Source organism: Ctenocephalides felis, unplaced genomic scaffold (assembly GCF_003426905.1).
Source record: "Ctenocephalides felis isolate EL2017-DRISC unplaced genomic scaffold, ASM342690v1 CF-g0.4_SCAFFOLD_01886, whole genome shotgun sequence".
NCBI lineage: Eukaryota > Metazoa > Arthropoda > Insecta > Siphonaptera > Pulicidae > Ctenocephalides > Ctenocephalides felis.
The window spans coordinates 70340945-70364822 of record NW_020538040.1 but is presented as its reverse complement, the minus strand read 5'-3'; the positions used below and the strand labels follow the sequence as shown (position 1 = coordinate 70364822).

General features: G+C 29.7%; 1 protein-coding gene across 1 annotated transcript in view; it reads left to right on the top strand.

The window, feature by feature from the left end:
* Positions 1-23878, top strand: part of LOC113378250 — a gene marked incomplete at its 5' end in the record, with an annotated part of 103393 nt that overhangs the window by 55438 nt on the left and 24077 nt on the right.

The window sequence follows — 23878 nt, the reverse complement described above, 5'->3', positions numbered from 1 at the left end:
CCGGGGAGCAATATCTAATTTTTAATTTTAATGAAATTTTACGAATTAATACCTACACCGTTCAACCAATGCAAAATATTAAGGATACATTTTTTACAGGGATAACATTGTATATAACCTTGATCTAGTATTTTGTCAGAATTTTTTTTTAACTTTTTTATTCACTATCTTTTTGATACACTTTTTTAGGGTAAAGGTTCAGTTGGTCCTCACCCTACCCAAATGTAAGCTTTCATAGAAGTTATATAAAAAAAACTGTTGAATCTAACTTAATGATAACAATACATCTTTTGAAACAATTAAATTGGGTATACATATTTAAAAATATATTAAGGTCTCGTAAATTAAACAACAGTACTCACAACCAAAAAAACTAACAAAGAAAAAAACCTTTAAATTGCCGTTTATCTCCTGATAGCGATGTCGTAAGAATCAAGGTGATGGCTGGTTATACATCTTTTTCTCTCTACTATCAAATATTGTTGTTACAAAATTCCTAACGTTACTTGTTTTTGAGATATCGGTGGTGAACCTTTTCACCCGCGGACCCTTGAGCCCCGCTTTATCCTACGAATTTAATATGATATATACTCATCTGACTATCCTAAACCCCTTACGAAATCAATAGAATTAGATGATAATGGTAAATAACACCAAACTTTTTGGCTGAACTTTATTAATTTTTTCAAAATTAACAGTCAATCAAGGCTTATAAGATGATGATATCGAACAGTTATAGATTTTCATAGCATTATCATGAACCTGCTTTCGAGATGTACATCCATTGTCATTAGTGGGCATATCAAAGTTTGAATGTGAAAATCTCTGTACGTATACGTACATACTATATATACTAAATATATCCTAGTTTATTTAAAAACTGGTAGAAGCCTCTGCGTACCGTTGTCAGTCATATTAAATAAAGGTCTCGTAGAACGAACCATTTCCAAATTATGCAAACACGTGGCTCAATCTAAACGAGTCACGGTACAAGTGATACGAATGTTAATATTCCACATAATGCTAATAATTGTAATCGTTCTAGATGAATACAGCTTTTGTGCGCTTTACTTGGCATATAAAACGAAACTTCTCGTACTAACGTAAATTTAGAATGAGTTCCTAAGATAGCTTTCTGATATTCGAAGCAATGCACCTGTATCTATCAAAGGTATGCAGTTGCTATTTGATCATTTGATACCGAGTTGAAATTTAACAAGGAAAATTTATCTATTAGACACTGACGGGTAGACGAAAATTTTTAGAAAAATGGTAAAATAACACATTTCTATAATTAGAAATTTGCTGTGAATATTACTGAACATAGTTCGATGGTTGTTTGTTTGATACGTGTTTTGTATTGTGATATAGTTCATTTGGTTTAGACGATGTAATTGCTTGAAGTCAAATTAGACCTTTATTATTTGACTTCATTGGTCAATAAATTAAATTTTATCTTGGGGAAGTAATTAGTTCGAAGTATTGCTCAACATAGATTAGAAATAAAGAGGTTTTAGCAATAACCAACAAAACCTATTTAAAGAGTTTACAATATAGTGTTAGAAAAGAATAAAAAGTTAAATTGGTAAAGCAAAGTTGCGAATAAGAATTTACTGTAGATAGACGAAAGAAAAGAAGCCTCATTGTACAGCATTCTGAAACGAAAAGATAATCCAAAAACTCGAATGTATTTGTAGAATTATAATAGAACTATATTAACTAAAATATGGTATACTTTTAGAGACTAGATGGCATAGAATGGGTAAAATTAGTGACCGCTGCTAACGTATCACACAGGTGTGAGCTAGGGGCATGTTGCAAAAGTTTTTTTTGAAATTAATGTATCTTAAGATTGACTAATAATATTTGAAACAAAAATGGATTGATGCTGAAACTATTTTTCTACTGAATCGAGTAAAAACTAGTTGTGCATGGCATCGTGTCTTAAGGCAAATTGCTGGAACTTTCGGAACTAGAAATTAAATTTTTAAAAAAGGTTTTTGAAATGTTCTTCATATTTTGAAATTGTTGAATATTTTGATAGTTTTTTTAAGTAATCACGCTGTGTAGCGGATTTAGAGACGAAATATCGGAACACGTAAGCGCTGTCGCAGAGTAAAGGATGAACATTGGCACGGAACCCATAGAAATGTAGGGGGAAATCCTCGAGTGGTGGGCACTTAAGGTTATTTATAAACAAATCAAAAAATATTTTACGAAATGTTTATTAAATTATGATTTATGTTAGATAACAAAGTTTGAAATCAAACTAAATTAACAAAAACGCAACCTTTGCTAATAAATTATTAATACTATCAATCAAACTTTAGTAACAAAAAATATGATTTTAAAAAGTGGCACCTAGTAACTGGGCATTTCAAAATAACCTGCATTGAACACATATGTAGCCATCTCCACACTCTCGAGTCTGCACATGTATGTTTAACGAATATTCTTAGATATTGCAAAACAGTCAATATTCATCCACCCTTTTGGCTGGGTCACACCGATGCTCTCAGCTGAAGCATCATAAGCTTTCCATTCTCTGACTAGGAAATACGAAAAATGGGGGTATGTAATGACCGATAGCACTCATACAGAACAAAATTAAATGATTAGAATAAATTACGTCAATTTTCACAAAATTGTTTAAAATATCTAATAATATTCTACCATTTTACGGATAACAATCAAATACTACTTTTATCTTTGAATGTCACTCAAATGTAAATGCATAAATATACTAGAATTATTTCCATTGATATTTAGGTGACGACGGGATTTTGCGCCCAAAACAGCAAACGGTTGCTCCCGCCGTGGCCGTGTGCGTCACAGGCGAGGCTTGGCATGTGATCCTGTACCTGTGTGGCCACTGTGCCCCTTTCACTTGTATTTTGAAATGAAAAGATTTATACTCGCTTAAATATTACGTGTTAAATAGAATGTCCGGCGCTAGGTGCCGTCCGGCGTTACGGGAATTCCCCCTAAACAAAATTCGCACCTATTATTAAAATCTTCACAAACTGTCTGATAATTTGATGTCCACATGTCTAAGGATTGTTTTTGGCCGCCAAATAACCTTTCATTTTACTTCTTTTATTCGATCTTCCGCACATTCATACAAACGCATCTACATCTGTTTTTCCTAAGGTATGTCAAATTGCTATAACTTAATCTACGGGAAGTTAAAAACGATTCTGCAAAGCCATATCGTGTAATGTTCGTAACACTCCTTATATAAACGTATGTGATAATATCTCGATTGTAACCAGTTATGCGAAGTAGCGTTTTGATATGCGTTTGTTTGTGTTGTGTAGCCGCCGAGGTAACAAACAATTTAACCTTTGTCTCGAAGCCCGTCGGGTCGTCTACTTCTCGGCAAGTAAGTTACGTGTTTATGCTTCGCCGCCGAACGGACTCCCAGATCATTAACTTGTAAATGCTGGATCTCACCCGACAACGTCTGCGGCTAGCGGCTCCTGCTTCACGGCTGCCTCCAACCACGCGCCTCCGCCACTGCCTAACCGAGTGCGACCTTAATTATGACGTATTACGTGCAACGACTAAAAACCCGCTCTATTCAGACATTCATATGCTTGTTCTACAATGTTGTTCTTGTTGTAATTGTTCTTGTTATGCATATGTATATCAATAATTCTAATTAATCTCGCTCTGCTGTTCTTATGCGCTGCGGTCTTATTATGATGCTGTAGTATTATTGTTTTGGCCCTATTGTGACAATATGTTATAATTAACTGTTTTCACTTTGTGACCTTTATAGACTTCATTAGATGGTATGTTAATATATATATATATATATATATATATATATATATATATATATATATTGTTGTGAATGCCCGTTAGAGCGGGTATATTATAAGTATAAACACTGAGTTTATATTTTATACATTTATTAAATTACGTATGAAGAAAGAATTTTTTTTTTATATATTTTTAACAGCAATCAGAACCTTACGTCCTATGAGCTGTTTGGCTGAAACTTCTCCTTACTTCGTATTTTTAGATGGTAACCCAATGGTTAATCCATCCATATTTGATGATTTTGTTTTGTTATTAGAATTAATCTAATAGGGCTGACATTTTATTGGTGCAGCAATGCCGGGCAAGGGCTATTTTCACTTGGAAACATATTGATGAAGAAATAATGGAAATATATATAATAATCTCTGCTGTGAACTTGTAGACTTGTTGAAATATAAAGCGATAATAATCTTTCTCCTAGCGTCGACAAGGTCCCCCGTACTCCTTGCCTAGGCGGATATAAGCCTTGCCAGATTGCAATCATTGCATTTTAGTGTATTTTGGGCAATTGTCATAACAATATATATATATATATATATATATTAGGGTGGTCCTTAAAATGGTCATTTTCGAATTTCCTTGCTCCCAGGGGCTCAAATGGTTCCAAATTGATAAAAAACAATTCTCTGGAAGTTTTAGCTCTTAATATTAACGTTTAGATAGAGCGCAATTCAATCAAACTTCGTATGGAAAGAGAATGGAAAAATATTTGAAAATTAAAAAAAATGTTTTAGCTAAAACTTAGCGACAAATGAATGAGTTCTATTTATTCATTTGTTCGCTAAATTACATCTAAAAAACATTTTTAAATTTTTTGAAAATTTTTCCATGCTATTTCCATACAAAACTTTGATTGAATTGCGCTCTATCTTAACGTTAATATTAAGAGCTAAAACTTTCAGAGAATTGTTTTTTATCTATTTGGAACCATTTGAGCCCCTGGGAGCAAGGAAATTTGAAAATGACCATTTTAAGGACCACCCTAATATATATATATATATATAACATCGTGTGTGTATGTGTGTGTGCGCGTGCTCTCTTACTTTAGGCGTGTTTTCTGTTTGCCTTCGCGAAAAATTGCTGGTGTTGCACTATTGATAAAGAAATTAGAAAGTTGTTAGATTTTTTTTAGAAAAATTAAAATTTGATGAAAAACTATACATTTCTTGAGCGTTTCTTGAAAACTATAATAATAATTTTGTTTTGTTTTTTCATTTTATGAATTTATATAATGGATTTTATATAATGAAGTTTGAAGACTATTATATGATGAAACGAATTATAATTCAGATTATATAAAAAATATAAGGTAGAGGGGGACGTCTGCAGGTATAAAGGTCCACTACTGATATCTCAAAAAAAGTAAAGAATTTTTAATAATATTTTTTTTATTATAACCTCTGTAGAAGCTTACATGCTGGTATAAGGCGTTAACAATAGATAATAGTAAATAAAATAGTAAAATAACAAAAACATTTTAATTATTACAACTATGCTGATGATTATTTTCGACGAAATATTATATCAAGGTTATATACAAGGTTATCTCTGTAAAAAATGTACCCATAAAATTTATATTTTGCATTTGTTGAATAATGTAGTTATTATTTCGTAAAATGCCTTTAAAATAAAAGTAAGACATTGGATCTGTTTGCCCCCTGGCCGTCTCATTTTATACGTCTGGTAAAAAGGTACGCCGTGGGGTAAAAAGGACCAGGTGAATATTTTTTAGAAAACAGCCAAAAACAATATTTCTACAATGTTTAATCAGCTACTGAACATCAGATAGTTGTTTGTGTGATACGTATTATTTGTTGTGATACAATTCGTTTGGTTCTCACAATATAATTACCCAAAGTCAAATTGGACCTTTGTTTCTCGCCCTATCCTGTTATAATTATGACTTCTATAAATTTTATAAAAATATCACATTTTCTTCAAGTGTTGTAACAAAATTAACTGCCAATGTTATATCAAATATTTTGTGACCTGAAACTCTTCCAACTGAGTCTAAAATATTAGTAAAAACTTCATAAATTAATTTTGTTTACTCACTTTCTGATTATTTATGTAAATTTTGAAGTCGGACAGTCTTCCAATTGTAAACATTTGCTTATTCTACTTTGAATAGTTCTATTTGACATTACTTATCTAATTTAATATTATCGATGTAATTTAAAATTATTATACAGAATGTAGCGGGAGTACGAATATGGCGGTGGTACTTGAGCAACTCTAATGCATACATTAAAACATCTACTTTTTGTAGGATATGTTGGGTATCTCAAAATGAGCAGATCTTAAAACGTATATACGAGTATAAACAAAAATTATTTTCTATTGCCTGCTGCCTGAATAACTTATTCAACGGAAAACTATATATACTGATTAGACCAGACCAAACAAATAACAATATATGATAGAACAATATAAATAGCGAACAAATGTATTTTAACAGAATCCGCTTATATTACGAAATATAATTTAAAAAAATTTGCTTCTATGAAGTAGAGTCTAATTGCTATTGTCATATTTTGAAGTGAAGTACAGAATAGCTTTTAATTATCTCCTTCGTGATAAACACACACTATGCTTTCAATATTGTATAAAATATATGTATACAGTACAGTAGTGCGTCATGACACTGTAAAACAGAAAAAGTATATTTTTACATAGGCTAGGCGACATATTCTTACTAATTGTGTGCATTACAAAGGTTCTCGTTACGACACAGTGTACAATGCAGAATGGGTCATGATATTTTTTACTCAAAATATTTTTGTGGTTATTCAGAAATAATGAGTCTTGACTCATAATTTTTTTATTGAGGGTAGAACGGGGACTAAAGGTCCGCAAGTAAATTGGTCCACCAAAATCATCTCATAAACCAGTGAAGTGTTTTTTTTAACTATACTGTGTTGAAGGAGAAGGGAAAGGATGTGTTACCAGCTAGCACCCGGATTCTTACGTCAGAAAATAAAATGGTCATGTATCAATATTCATAACAAAGTATTTTCTTTCATTGGAGTTTTTTGGTTCGAGCTTTTTTATTTATTTTATGATACCTGAATATAATTTTTAAGTATACGTTATTTAATTGTTTTATTTTATTTAGATTCAACTTTTTTTTTAATAGCCTCTAGAATAGCTTAGCTGCGGTTAGGGTGAAAAGTAACACCTAAATATTTTACACTTCTGAAATGTAAACAATAAGAAACTTGTAAATAAAAAGTCAATTAAGTTGAAACATGGAATTTTGCAAGAGTTACATTAAATTAATAGTTATCTCAACTCTACTGATGAATATTACTGACAAAATACCAGATCAAGGTTACAGTGTTATCTTCGTGAAAAATGTGTCCGTGTAATTTATATTATTATTATTGGTTGTATTAGTTGAATAAACTAGCTATTATTAGTAAAATCTATTTGAAATTGAATATAAGATATTTTATCCATTTTCCCGATGTCAATATTTTTTTACCCCCATATGACAAATTTTAGAATAATGGTAAAAAAAACATATATTTACAATAGTGAATTAGCTGGGATTTTTACTGAGCCAAAACTTTACGAATGATAATTATTTATTATAATTAATAAACTTTAACAAAAACTAATTAGTATGATCTTCAACTAACGGCTCAGCCTATCTTAGCGAGAAACTAATCAACACGAGTACTTATATAATAAAATTTTATTCATACATAGAAGTTTGTTTTTGGTAAAAATTCCAATTTGCTAATTTTATGTTTGAGTATTTATTATAACCTAATTGTTGCATTTAATACAAAATATTTAAAATTAGATTTCATTTATAAAATGCCCTGAAATTTATGACATTCACAATTTATCGTCATCATGAATGAAACATAAGTCAGTGGATTAATAAGCTTAATTATTCTACTACTGCAAGTTTAAAGACGTTTAAGAACAATTCTTACGTAAACTACAATATCATTCTTAAAACCTCCGGTTTGTTGAATGGTTACTAAAATGCCAGCTCTCTTTTTTTTAGAATTAATTTCATTCGTGCTTAGTTCGTGAATTTATTTCTTTAAAGTGTTTTATCTATTATTAATTTAATACTACTTTATTTTCAAAAGTCACTCCCGCCACTTGTAACATTCAGCGTTTGAATTTCTTATCATCATCACTTGTTCTTTTACCTTCGCATTCAAAAGCTCTTAGATAACAAATGTTTCCTACGCACAATTCAAAACCTCATTTAGTACGTTTCTGGCAAAGAGAAGCGATTCGCGTTATCGTTATACATAATATTAAATTAGAAATGAGGAAACCACGGTGCTTAGTAGTGGCTTTGAATTTGAGTACTTCAAATTTTAGTTAAGAAATGATCGTGATAAATAATTTTGTAAAGTAATCTATGTGAACGAACATCACGAAAAAGTTACAAACATTAAATATATTATTCATTTATGTCATTATCAATGCATAGAGTAGAGAGGGGCGTAAAGGTTCGCGGTAACCATTATCTCATGAACAACTAAAGTTTGTATTTTTTTTAAAAATACTTTTTTAAAGTAGAAGGTAAAAGATTTGTAAGCCATGATCTTAAATTGCGCGACATCGCTATTATGAGATAAACGGCCACTTTGTCAAATTATTAACAAAAGCATTTTTTTTTCTTGTTAGTTTTTTTAGTTTTGAATAGGATTGTTTAAATTGTGATAACTGGAAATAATAATAAGTATATGTTAGTTAATTATTTTATAAGATGTTTTATTATTTTAAGTTAGATTCAACAGAATTTTGATATAAGGACCTTTGATATAAAAACCTTTACACTGGCAAATGATGAACAATAAGAAAATAGCAAATAAAAAGAATTTTGCAATAGAATAATTAAATTATATATTATTCTAACTTTGTGATGAATTCTTTTAACAAATTTCATATGAAGGTTATATGCAATGTTATCTCTGTAAAAAGATATGTCTATGACATAAGTAATTTAAACAGAAGTTGTATTTATCTGAATTGTAATAATTTTATTTCAAGAAAATCTGATTATAATAAATTAAACATAAATGTCAACCAAAGCAAGATTTATGGTAGTAGTAAAAGTTGATGAAGAGTTTTAAGTTCCCGTAGGGCAAGTTATAGTAATCGGAAAAAAATCGAAAATGAAAATGTTTATATATCATTACGTTTCAAAACCTTCCGAACATTTTGGCATACCTTATAAAAAATATATGTATGTGTGTGTATGTGTGTGTGTGCGAGTGTGTATGTGTGTTCGGATACAAAAAATAGCCATTTGGCGGTCAAAAATGATCATTAGACATATGCACATCAGATTTTCAGATATTTTATTTAGATTTTAACAATAAGTATGAATTTTGTTTACATTACTATTGGTTCCGTACTAATGTTTATCCGTTAGACGGCGACGCGGCGCTTATGCACTTCGATATTTTTTCTCTATCCAGTTAAAGCAGTACGATTGCTTTGAAAAAAAGTTCAGAATTTCCAAAATATTTCAAAATAAATTTTTCTTCAGTCTTTTTTTCAAAAAAAGTAAATTTTTGTCATAAATTTATAGTTTCTCAAAAATCTAATTTTTTCAGAGTAATTTTTTTCAAAAAAGTTAATCTTTTAAAAAAAAAAAATTGGTACGGGAAGTTCCAGCAATTTGCCTTAAGGCACGATGCCATGCGCCCCACTAGTTTGTTATGATGTTGCGAAGTTGATTTCACTTTCTTCCAAGAGATTATTGATTTTTATATTGCCGAGTCAATACTTATTATGTCCTTCATTTGTTAATTAAAATTTAAGGTAAAAATTCACTTGTTTACTAAAACATGTAAATGGGTATTTTCATATTGCTGAAGTATTTTTAATTAGACAATTAGCGAGTAACGAAATGTACAAACATTAGCGCGGCACGTGCCATCATCGCTCTCAATGCTTTAGCATAATCCGTCGAATAAATAAAACGATTTGTCAACTGCGAAGCGCCCGAAGCAGAAAACTGTTTGTACACAACAGATCGTAACCCTTCGGAGCGATAAATAGTCAAGGACTCCATACGTAGAATCCAGAAGGCGAACGTCAAACATCAGTGGGCTGGCAACGCGCCAGTGTCTAACTGTCTACGTCGCGCGGACCGGAATCACCCGCTGCGCTCGGCGCGCTCTTGACAAACTCATGGCTAGTGTTAGAACGATAGTATCGATACTGAGTAAGTATCGATACTTTGACTTCGATACTGAGTACTTTTGGAATTGGATATGGTTTTTGCTAAAGAAAATGTTTATGAATGCCCCTAGTTCGAAGCCAATGATTAACAATAAATAAAAGAATTAGAGTTTAAGATTACGTACCTCGATAATATAATTTCTGTTACCTCCGAGAACATATGTTTATCAACGATAATAAATTTTGTATATTGTATGCAATAACCTTGTTATCTGCGAAATTGTCACACAACCAACTTTGGTTAAATAATTTATTAAGACATTCGATTTCCGATTCTAATTTTTAAAGCCGATACTTTTTTTCTAAAATAAATACTACTTTATAATCACTAAGTATTTCCATTACAATTATTATAATTCCGATTCTAATATTCAAAGCCGATACTGGTTTTTTCTAAAATAAATACTACTTTATAATCGCTAAGTATTTCCATTAAAATTATTATAATTCCGATTCTAATATTTAAAGCCAATACTTGTTTTTTTCTAAAATAAATACTATTTTATAATCGCTAAGTATTTCCATTAAAATTATTATAATTCCGATTCTAATATTTAAAGCCGATACATGTTTTTTATAAAATAAATACTATTTTAATATCGAGTAATATTTCCATTAAAATTATTATAATACTTTAGGGTAGAGCGGGGCTAGTTGAGCAAATTTTTACTTTAACGGATGTAGCTCCTCAATGAAAAGCCTCAATAAATTGCTATACGACTTAATGGATTTGTTGTTTATCGCTTAACAAAAGTGTTAATACTAGTTTTTGGTAATAAGTAAAATTTAAAAGCTACAGCTGTTTAAATGCAAAAAGTCAAGTATGCTCAATGTACCCCATAGGTGGGGCAAGTTGAGCACTAAAAAAGTATAATGAAATTATAGGTTCAATGTCAATTAGTGATGAAATAAAATAAGTTTTTAATAACCAGTTCTATATTTATAGTCTTTATTGACAGAGAAAACAAAACTTATAGTAATTTGCTTTGAATAATTAAAGATTAATTAACTTAGGAATTATTTTACCATTATATTCAGTATTTTGGTTTAAAATCATTATTTCTTTATATCATTACTCATAAACTTAGCTTAAATCTTAAAAATAATAATCAATTTCTGGAAGTTAATGGTAATTGTCTTAGTGACAGAACAAGTTTAGCAACTATGCTCAACTAACCCCAACACGGAATTTCAAAATAAAAGTGAGTTTTTAAAAAAACCGTGAGAATTATACCCAGAATCTCTGTGCATATTAAAAGTACTATAATTATATGGAAGAATAAGATTTACCTGGTTAAAAATAAATAACATTTGACTAAACCAGACGAAAACTCGTGATGAATGACTTTTTTACTTTTTGGTCTCAAAATAAACAAAACGCCCGTGAGCCTCAATCATTTGTCCAGCGGCTACTAGCGATCGCGGGATGTCTATTTATCCCAAACCTGTATCTTTCCTCCATATAATGCCTAAACGGATGGTGAATAGTTTTCGAGATATTTCGATTGCCCAACTTGCCCCTATGCTCAACTAGCCCCGCCCTACCCTATATATTTATAATATACTTTTGTCACAAAACAATACTTTTTTTAAAATTAATGAGTATTTTTCTTTATGATATAAATTAGCCGATACTAAATTCATAAATGAATACTTTTGTCACAAAACGATACTATTTTTTAATTAATGAGTATTTTTCTTTGTGATATAAATTAGCCGATACTAACTTCATAAATTAATACTTTCGTCACAAAACGATACTATTTTTTAATTAATGAGTATTTTTCTTTGTGATATAAATTAGCCGATACTAAATTCATAAATGAATTTTTTCGTCACAAAACGATACTATTTTTTAATTAATGAGCATTTTTCTCTTTGATATAAATCGAATATGCAATTAGTATCAAAAAATGATTGTTTTAAACTTCTCAAAATATTGAAAATGATGCCGATTTAACAGCATCAATTACAGGCAATAGAATTTATCATAATATTGTTTTTCGACCTGTAGAGAGTTTTAGATATTTCTTGCATTTATATTTGATTTTGGTGAAAAGTACTCAATATTCGATACTGAGTAGTATCGATACTTTTGCCACGATACTTTTGCCACGATACTTTTTTGGTATCGATACTTTGCCTCGATTCTTTTTTCAGTACTCAGTATCGATACTTTGCCTCGATACTTCTAACACTACTCATGGCAGGCTGATGGCGCGCTCTTGGCGCTTTAACGACCGCACGCCCGGCGCAAAACAAATTTACTCAATGGTACGCCGGACGCGCGGCCTATGTGTTCATTTCATTCGGCTATAATCACTAAATATCGTTAACGAAACTTGCAACTTAATTAAAGCTTACGCAGTAACAGAAACGGAGGCATGCCACTTTAAACTAGCGTTGCATGGCATCGTGCCTTGAAGCAAATTGCTGGAACTTCCCGTACATTAATGAAATATTTAAGGAATTTTAAATCTTATCAAATAGATTTATTATAAATACTGTAACTTTAATTATTACTTAATCGATCTGAGTTAGAATGAAGGACCTTATCTCATATTTCTAAGAAGAAAAATGATCTGTCTTCCCCAAAAACTAATCTTTTTTTCATACTGTCAGCACAAGCGTCTTTCAAATCGGATCGGAATCAATCTAAGCGGATGCTCCGTTCTCGCAAAAGCCGAATTACCAATTTCTGCACTTTTTGCTACATATCTCCAAAATCGGCAAAAACGGCCAAGAACTAATCAGCAAGTCTTATCAGCAATAGGAATCTAGGTTGTTATTGCTGATAAGATTCAAATCGGTTGTAGTCTAAGAGCCAGTGAACTATTTGACTAACCTGTTTTCTCAAAGCTAGAAATTTTTTTAATGATATTTTATTATCGGTACATTAGAAAAGTTTTACTTTTTTCACTAGATCGCCGAAACCGCTAGACCTGCCTTCATGAACATTTGATCAGTTCTTCATCTTATTAATACAAGTAAAATGTTTTTTGAATTATTCAAATCGGACGCTCCGTTCTCTTAAAAACTGAGTTACCGTTTTTGGCATTTTTTGCCCCATATCTTCGGAACGGCTAGACCCTCCTTCGCAAAAAACTAATCAGCACGTCTCCGTATCAATACAAATAGAATGTTTTTGAATTATTCAAATCGCTTCGTCCGTGTTCCCGAAATCGTCGACGAAAATTTGTATCCGAACACACACACACGCACACACATACACTCATTTTTTCTAAGATATGCCAAAATATTCAGAAACCTCTGAAACGTAAGGATATATAAAAATTTTCATTTTCGATTTTTTTGCGATTACTATAACTTACCCTACGGCAAGTTAAATATTGTGTCCATACATATGCGCACACACACACATACATACACACACATACATATTTTTCTATGGTATGCAAAAGTGTTCAGAAACCTTTAAAATGTGAAGATATGCAAAAATTTTCATTTTGGATTTTTGGACGATTATTATAACTTACCCTAAAATAACTATATTTATTTATTTATTTATTCATAAGCAAGCCGTAATCAATAATAATAGATATTATTTCAGGCTCTTGTCAAGAGAGAGTATATGCTCTCTTTATTTGTAATAGATGTCTCTGAATAACATGCATTTAAATTTATTGCTAATTAGTTAAATAATTTTAATCAATATTAATTTAAACAGAGTAATAATTGATACACCAGTCGGTCCATACATTTTTGTGATTCAATATGAGTCAAATAATTACTTACATTATTTTATTACATCATAATGTATACAACATGCACAAAGCAAAATATGAAAATATAATAGTTTGCAAGAAAGTCTTCTGTAATGACACTCTTCATTAATTTCAAGCAACCAAAGCTAAAAAATTCTAACACATTTAATTATACACATTTGAATCATAATTTTTCTAATGAAAAATATAGATTTAATCAGGAAAACTCGTTAAATAAGTATAATTACCTAATATCAAATATAATTATATATTTTTATATCCATTATTTATATACATATACATTTTTCTAATACATACTATCAGTTAGAGAATTTAACGACCCAATATGTGACGATACAATATTTACGTTACTTTATGGTTCATTAGTGAGACTGTGGACTTAGCTCGTGCAATATTTTAGCTAAATCTTTAGAGATAATTTCCAATGAGCTTCTTTTAGACGCACTCTAAGTAAATTTTCTTTAGCTCCGGCAATATTCAAATGAACCCGACATGGTATTAAACTGAAATCCTTCAATAAACCGCACTTGAAAATCTGAATTACTTAAGGAAATTGAAAAGTAAATATCTGCGCTTCCTTAGCAGCAACATTTGACCTTATGCAAAGCAATGTACAGTGCAACCACTTTGCATGAATGAGCATCTTTACCGTCGGTTTGTATAAATAGAACATATAAGTTTGACATAATTTTATATTATTGTACCTGGCAAATAGGTCTAGTTATATGTTTAGTATTTGGTACTTTCGAAGTTTACCGGATGCTTATACTGTTGAGCAAACTACTTTGAAGAAGTGCTATGTTGTACCTACAGTGATGGTGACCATCCATGAAAATAATCCGCTAGTTTGTTGTTATAATTACTGTAAAAACTTTCAGAAATATTTTTTTTTTAATTTTTTTATTTACGTTTATAAATTACAATCTGTCCCAATAAAGAGGAAATAATATTCAGTATTTTTGATAAATTATTATATTAGAGACGAATGGTCGAAAAGTCAACCAAAGTAGTTTGTTTTCTTCAATTATTCGTTATTTTATAATATTTTAAAGTATGGTTTGTTATCTACTATTAGAAATCTACTATTAGTATTGTGTTCTTTCTGGTATAAACTGATGATGACATGCCTAGTGTCGAAACGTACATAATAAACATAATTTATTATTTGTTGTTATTTTACTTTTGATTGGTTGGTTTGCTAACCTTTTAAGAATACACACACATAATATATAATAATTATATCTAAACCCTTCTTTCGCATCGACCCATCCAGATATTTGAAAGAAAAACTGTGTTATGTTTCTAGGCATTTAAAACTCGAGCCATTTTTAATTATAATTTTTTGTGGATAAACAATTTAATTTCTAGTAAGTATTCATTAAACGATTCATTTTTTCGATGTAATAATTTTATGGTAGAATGTGAATTCATTCATTTCACAATTAATTAGACATATATTTATATATTTTCAATCTATAATTGAAAAGTGAAATAAATAATTTTCTGAACAAAGAGGCTATCAGAAAAATTTATTGTAAAATTCCCAACTAATTCATTATTGTAGAAATGTTTTTTGCTGTTTTACAATATTTTTAATCCCATAGGAGGGGCAAAATGGGGCAATCATGCACAATCACTTGTTTTTAATTTTAGCGGGATTTTATAAAAGAATACCTACATTATTCAACCAATGCAAATATAAATTTTTAACTTCCCTTAGTGTAAGTTATAGTAATCGCAAAAAAATCGAAAATGAAAATTTTTATATATCTTCACGTTTCAGAGGTTTCTGAATATTTTGGCATACCTTAGAAAAAATGGATGTATGTGTGTGTGTATGTGTGTGTGCGTGTATGTATGTGTGTGCGGATACAAATTTTCCTCGACGATTTCGGGAACACGGATGAAGCAATTTGAATTATTCAAAAAATATTTGATTCGTATTGATAGGGAGACGTGCTGATTAGTTTTTGGCGAAGGCAGGTCTAGCCGTTCCGAAGATATGGGGCGAAGAGTGCCAAAAACGGTAACTCAGTTTTTATGAGAACGGAGCGTCCGATTTGAATAATTCAAAAAACATTCTACTTGTATTGACAAGATGAAGAATTGATCAAATTTTCATGAAGGCAGGTCTAGCGGTTTCGGAGATCTAATAAAAAAAAAGTAAAAAAAAAAGCCATTCGGCAGTTAAAAATGATCATTAGACATATGCACATCAAATCATCAGATATTTTATAAAGATTTTAACAATAAGTATAATTGTTTTTTACATTACTATCGGTTCCGTACCAAATCTTATCCGTTAGACGGCGACGCGGCACTTACGCGCTTTGACATTTCGTCTATATGCAGTTCAAGCAGTACGATTGCTTTGAAAAAAAGTTCAGAATTTCCAAAATATGTCAAAATGAAGATAACATTTTTCTTTGCAAAAAAATTTTGTTTTCAAAAAAAAAAAATTTTTTTTTAAAAAGTAATTTTTTGTCAAATTTATAGTTTCTCAAAAATCTGATTTTTTCGAAGTAAAATTTGTTCAAAAATGTTAATCGTTTTTAAAAAAATAATAATTTTTGGTACGGGAAGTTTCAGCAATTTGCCTTAAGGCACGATGCCTTAATTGCCTTAAGACAGAATTCCACTTACAGCTAGTATGAGAACATTTTTACAGAGATAACACTGTATATATAACCTTTATCAAATATTTTGTCAGAGATATTTATCAGCAGAGTTGGAATAACTATTGATTTAATTCACCTATTGTAAAATTTCTTTTTTTAATTTAATTTATTATTTTATTTGCTATTTTTTATTGTTACACCTCTTCTAGGGTAAAGATTCAGTCCTTCTTACCACAACCACATATAAATTTTATAGAGGTTACATAAAAAACTGTTGAATTTAACTTAAAATTAACAATACATCTTATAAAACAATTGAATAATGTATACTTAAAAATTATATTGAGTATCGTAAACTAAACAACAGTGCTCACAATCAAAGGAAAGAAAATTCTTTTGTTATGGATTCTCAAACATTGTCGTTTATCCTCGTAGTGAATTCGCTCTGGATAACCTGATATCATGCGGTAGTGATATTAATTTTTCCTTGAAAATATAGGTGAAAAATATATTTATAGTTGAAAATAGCTCAGTTCGGGCACACCGGTGTTAAATGGCAATGAAAAATCTCTCACAGTATTCTTCACTAAATCTAGTTGTCGTTTATATATATATATATATATATATATATATATATATAATATATATTATATTATATATATATATTATATATATTTATATAATATAGACCTTAGCGTGATGGTTGTTTGTGTTATAAATAATTCAGTCAAGCAATGAATCAGATTCGAGAACGTCCTGAATTGCGAAAGTCGTAAAATCCAGAAATATCAATTTTATTACGCAAGTTTTTCATTTTTAATAAGAACTCTCGTCTGCTGCCGTATTCAAAGTTGGCGAATACAATTTTCATATTCGGTAGCAATAAAAAGCACCACAGCTTTCCTCGCTTTCAGGACGTTAACGTTGACATTAGTATAATATTAGCGAACAATGTTGTATATAAACGAAAATGTTTTCCTTCGTGGTAATGATTTGCGAAACAGTTTTCCTGCACGCTTTGTTACGTTCGTTTTTCTCTTCAATACTGAAAGAAGTATTATTAATGTATATATTATCATTTATAAACGTTACGCCAGTTTTAAACATTATGTATAAAAACTGAAAAATGTGTTTTTATTTTTAACTTCACGCAGTGTAAGTTTTAATAATTGCCCAAAAATAAAAAATGAGCATTATTGCATAAATTTGCGTTTCAAAGGTTTCTGAAAATTTTGGCATACCTTAGTAAAAATGTATGTATTTATATGTGTGTGTGCGTATATATGGATATAACTTTTTATTTATTTTTTGGGGAGCACGAATCAACTAATTTAAATTATTTCCAGCCGTTTCGGAGATACGGAGTACAGAGCGCAAAAAATGGCAATTAAATTTTAGAGAAATCTGAGAATCCGATTTGAATGATTCAATACACATTTTGCTTATATAAACATAGTGAACAATTGATTCAAATTTTGCCAAGGCAGACCCAGCGGTTTCGGAGATGCGGCAATAAAAAGTTAAAAAAAAAAATACATTTGGAGGTCGAAAATCGGATATTTTCGGTAGCATGGGTCAGTCAACATGAATGGGATTTAAAAACATTAGAAAAATTTCAAAATTAAAAAAACAAATTCAAGTTTTCAAAAAAATATCATAATTTTCAAAGATGTTCAAAATAAGTCAAAATTTTAAATTACGGTACGGGAAGTTTCAGCAATTTATCTTAAAACACGATGCTGTGCATTTGATAAATATTTTATATAATTTTTCATATGGCAATATATAAGTTGATAAAACAGAATACTACTTCAACAAGCATCCAGACCATATAAATAGTAAAACAAAATTTCTACCATGATCAACAACATTATTTTAATATTTCAAATTAGATTAAGATATTAGAATATTTCAATTAGATTTTTTTTCACTAACATCTTTTTAATTTAAGTACTATTTTTATTGTGCTTTTGTATTTTGTGCCTTCCAAATAATTTGTGTTTTATCATTAAAAATATTTTTCACAAGCAATACTTCTTTCTTTTACTATGCTTATTACTATCTGAATGGATGCATGTTTAAGAAGTTTTTTGTTTTTATCAACATATAAACATATAGGGCATGTTTATATATAGGGTGTCTCAGAACTGAATGCCAAGCCGAAAAATCACCTTATTTAGTTTTAGAGACGAAATATAGAAGCGCGCAAGCGCCGCCTCGCAGTCTAACGAATAAAAATCGTACGGGCTCCATAGAAATATAAACAAAATTTGTTCCTATTATTAAAATCTATGAAATATCTCTATAATGGCATTTTTTACTTTTCTTATTGGATCTCCGAAACTCATATTGTCAATATAAGTAAAATGTTCTTTGAATAGTAAAAATCGGACGCTCCGTTCTCTCTAAAACTGATTTACAATTTTGGGCACTTTTTGCCCCGAATCTTTGTAACCTGCCTTGGCCAAGCATATTTTGACATAAGTTAGAAAAATGGACGTTTGTGTTCTAAATTTAAAAAAAACATCCAAATATAAAAAACATCAAAATTATTCAAAAAAGCTAATTTTTTAAGTAAAACTTCTTCAGGCGCGACTAGGGTGTAAATTCGTACAAATGCAACGGAAGTGCGTTACGGCTCTCGATGAAATCATTTCTATACGGGTCGATTGTGATTAGACGTCGTGTATGTGAATAGAGATCTGTCGCTGTATGCGTATCGGCATCAACGTTGTATGCCTTCCGATATCAACAAGGAAATCGGCATAGCTAAATAAACATTTTAAAGTTACATCGTAGTACACATCTTCATTTAATGAAAAATGCCCGAATCAGAAGAATATTTTACCCTGTTCCTTATCACAAAACATTATTTTAATAAGCAATTAAACATTTGTTTCGTGAACTAAACGTAAATAATGATTAGAAATTATTTCTATATTATTCGTAGTTTCTATAAATCTTTGAAGTTATTAAAATGGAAAATATTTTTAGGCAAGGCAGATATTACAGCTGCTCAAAGAATGAGATTATATCGCCAACAAAAAAGTAAAAAAAATACAACGGTCAATGAATGTATGTTGATTTTAATTACATGAAATTTTTCAAACACAATTACATTATGAGTGAAGTTGCGAAAATAATATTTGTTTAGGCGTTGTTTAACATAATCCACTGTGTGAACGAATATTATAGAATTCATTAATCAGCAATTACTTCATTTCTAAAAGGTTCATTTCTAAAGGTTTCTAAAGGTTCATTTCTAAATGCTAATTACAATGACAAACCGATCATGTCATATTTGAAGTATGACTTTAATTGCATTATTGTTTTTAAATATTATACATATTTTTAATGCTATTATAAATATATAATTTATAATTTATAATTTATCATTATCTGAATGTGAATAATGGTTGACACTAATAAATGTGTGCATCATGAGTGTTACCATATTACTAATATACATTATTGAAAATTATTATATGATGTATTTATTTTTACTTGAATGCCGTCTACAGTAGCAAATAAGCGCGTGAATCTTACGCGCACTCTTTTTTTTTAAATTTCAAAAATCTATTTTTTTTTTCAAATTTTCAATTGATTATAGTTATGATAAATACTTTCACCCCTTTTCGGTTTGACGTTGCGTTCTGGGACACCATGTATATATAGTGATGTGATATATGTGTGAATGGTATATGGCTTGTACCTTGTCGCTACATAAACATATTTTCGCATCATTTAAAAATCACGATTAGCGTGCTTTCATGCATGCAGAGCGAATTTGGGAAGTGCCTTGTTACATGGCTTGTAGCGAAGTATTTTATTTGTGCGAACCGTTTTGTGTTATTGACAGCTCCCGGAGTGGGAGTTGATAAATGAAAAATAACACTGGGGTTTCGATTTATTTTTATTATTTTCTGATTGTTCACTTGAACGAGCCCTTGGTTCCGATTTAAAGCCGTTTTCGGAAGAATTCCAGAAAATTTGCTACATTGTGATATCGTTCGAGCACAATTTTACAAGTAAACATTATCAAATTCTTTTATTTTCTCAGAATATATGTAACTTTTACAGCGTAATAATGTCGCCTTTCGGATGTAACATAACATCCGCTCTTTGCATTTTGTAAGTACGTGTGTGCTGCAATAATACATTACGGACGAAAGTGCATGCTTAATAAATTTTGCGTCTGATCTACACTTGCATTTCAAATTTTTATTATAAAATATTATATTATTCTATATGTGTTAAAAAATAATGTGAGAAATGTAAGTATATCTTGAGATTCTCTGATTATTACTTATTTCTACGGAATAAAGATTGATAGATGCTGTGACTATCCTCTATCGAACCAAGTAAAAACTATATGTGCCTGACCAGAGGTACCAGAATTAAATATTCGAGCAAAAAAAAATTATCAATAAGTATTGATCAATGATTAAGAATTGATTTAAATACTTTCAAAAAGATAATTATAATTACTATATATTTATTCGTTCATATATTATATCGTGACGATGTTATCGCTCAAAATATGTACTTAAAAATGTTTACATTAAGAAGAGATGCCGAATGATCCCAACTGAGGATATATTTCTTACGATCACAATAACGCATTGAAGTATATATATATATATACATATATATATATATATATATATATATATATATATATATATATATTTATATATATAAATCGTGCTTATATTAGGGTAATCCTTAAAATGGTCATTTTCCAATTTCCTTGCTCCCAAGGGCTCAAATGGTTCTAAATAGATAAAAAACGATTCTCTGAAAGTTTTAGCTCTTAATATTAACGTTTAGATAGAGCGCAATTTAATAAAACTTCGTATGGAAATAGAATGGAAAAAAATTTGAAAATTAAAAAAAAATGTTTTAGGTATAACTTAGCAACAAATGAGTGAGTTTTATTCATTCATTTGTTCGCTAAATTACGTCTAAAAAACATTTTTAAAATTTTTGAAAATTTTTCCATGCTATTTCCATACAAAACTTTGATTGAATTGCGCACAATATTTTAGAAAATTTTGAAAAAAACATCTGGAGATTTTAAAATTTGTTTGAATCGTGTAAGTGAACTATAAAAATTAAAATTCTTGGTATGAAACCCAAAAAATTTTTCACAAAAATAGTACTCGTGTTTAAAATCTCAACCGCCAAATATCATTTTTGTTTTACATTCTTCTCTGAATCTTCGTCAAGCAAGCAAATTGTTTTTTGAATCATTCAAATTGGGCACTCCGTTACTTTAAAAACTGAATTAACATTTTTGGCACTTTTTGTCCCCTACCTTCATTTTATTTTATGTGTCATTGTCAAATCGGCTGATCCATGGGCTCCAAATCGTCGACGAAAATTTGTATCCGCTTACACACATACATCAATTCGTTCAAAAACCTTTGATACGTAAAGATATGCAATAATTTTTATTTTCGATTTTTTTTTGCTTACCCCGTGGCTAGTTGTAACTTCTACCGGGGTAAATAATAACGACAATAATACATCAGATAATTTATTCTTTGATGAATTTGAAACAAAATACGATATATAAAATGTAAAATTGGCCGATATTTATAACGCAATATAAAATTGTATGATAGTACAATTTTTTAATATATGCCGAAGATGACGGACATGCACACTTCTGTTTACTGCGTAACAGTAGATATGACAATTTTATGCAGGACCGTTTACTTGTATAACCGAAACAAAGAACTATTTGTCTGAATTTGTATTTAATTTTGTTCAAGATACTATTGAAAAACGCCTGTTACTACCCTATTTATACAATGTACAATATTTAATCATGATCAGAATATAGCTAGGTTTTACATCTTATATAAACAGTTATATTATTATTGTATTTATTTCGGGAGTATAAAAATGAAATTATTAGCTATTTTATTTTTTATAGTTCTTTATTTATATATTTTATTAATATTTTTCATAATTTTTATTAAAATTTCTGTTAACATTGTTATATATAGAACTAATTATACTTATTATGTCGATACGCTGAACATCATCTTATGGCATTTACCAAATACTACTAATAAAAATCTGTTGAATGAATAAAAATACTTACAATTAAATTTTTTATATTGGATACACTCATGCTTGGTCTCTTACTTTATTTATTGAATTATCATTTTTAGTCCTAAATTACAAATCCATTATGCAGCAACTGAGCAGTTAGTTGAACGAACAGTTTGCTTTTGTAGAAATGCGAAGCTAATTGTATACAATTGAACTGCAAACATACATAAAAGCCAGATATTAATTAAAAGCTATATATATACTTCAGAGTCGGTGTTATATATATGGCACAATTGGCTTCTTGGTTCAATCCAATAAATAGTCAATGAAATTGTTAATGGTGCACTTGATACCCGATCAGCGAATCTCTGTAATGATTTTAAATACTGTTGGGCATAATGTTTTTATATGAATATGCAGAATAGGGTTAATAATGATAACTAAACATATTAGTAAAATTACTATACTCAATCATTAAGCTTGACAATATAATTTTATATGAATTTCATGAAATTTGTTTATGCGAAGCTAATTGTATACAATTGAACTGCAAACATACATAAAAGCCAGATATTAATTAAAAGCTATATATATACTTCAGAGTCGGTGTTATATATATGGCACAATGGCTACATTGGTTCAATCCAATAAAATAGTCAATGAAATTGTTAATGGTGCACTTGATACCCGATCAGCGAATCTCTGTAATGATTTTAAATACTGTTGGGCAGTAATGTTTTTATATGAAATATGCAGAATTAGGTTAAATAATGATAACTAAACATATTAGTAAAATTACTATACTCAATCATTAAGCTTGACAATATAATTTTATATGAATTTCATGAAATTTGTTTATTTATACACTATATATATATATATATATATGATATATATATATATATATATGTATATATATATATATATATAAATGATATATTAAACCAATATTTTTATGAAATATTTATAATCACGTTCAGGATGCCTGAGTATCGGCCAAAATCTACCTTTCAAACCTAGGGCAAAGTTGAAAATCTTTTCACAGAGTTTTTGAAATCTCACTCGATTCGCTAAGCATGTCATATATCTAAACTTTAAATATCCTAATGTGCCATTTCTATTTAAATTAAATCACTTTCAGAACCTATATCATACTGCGTGAGGTTTAACTATTTTAAAATTGATTAAATCATGTTAAACGTGGGCTCTTCATACTATACTGTCCCAAAGAACAAAAATGCTATAATTTTGACACCTCCGTCATTTAGAAGAAAACTCAGAATCACCACGACGACTGTTTTTTCTGAGTGGTAAATATCAATGGAATAAATTCAGGCAATAGAAGAAAATGGTCATACTCCATGACGCCAATGGTCTTAGAGTCTACTTAAGATCTGCTACTTG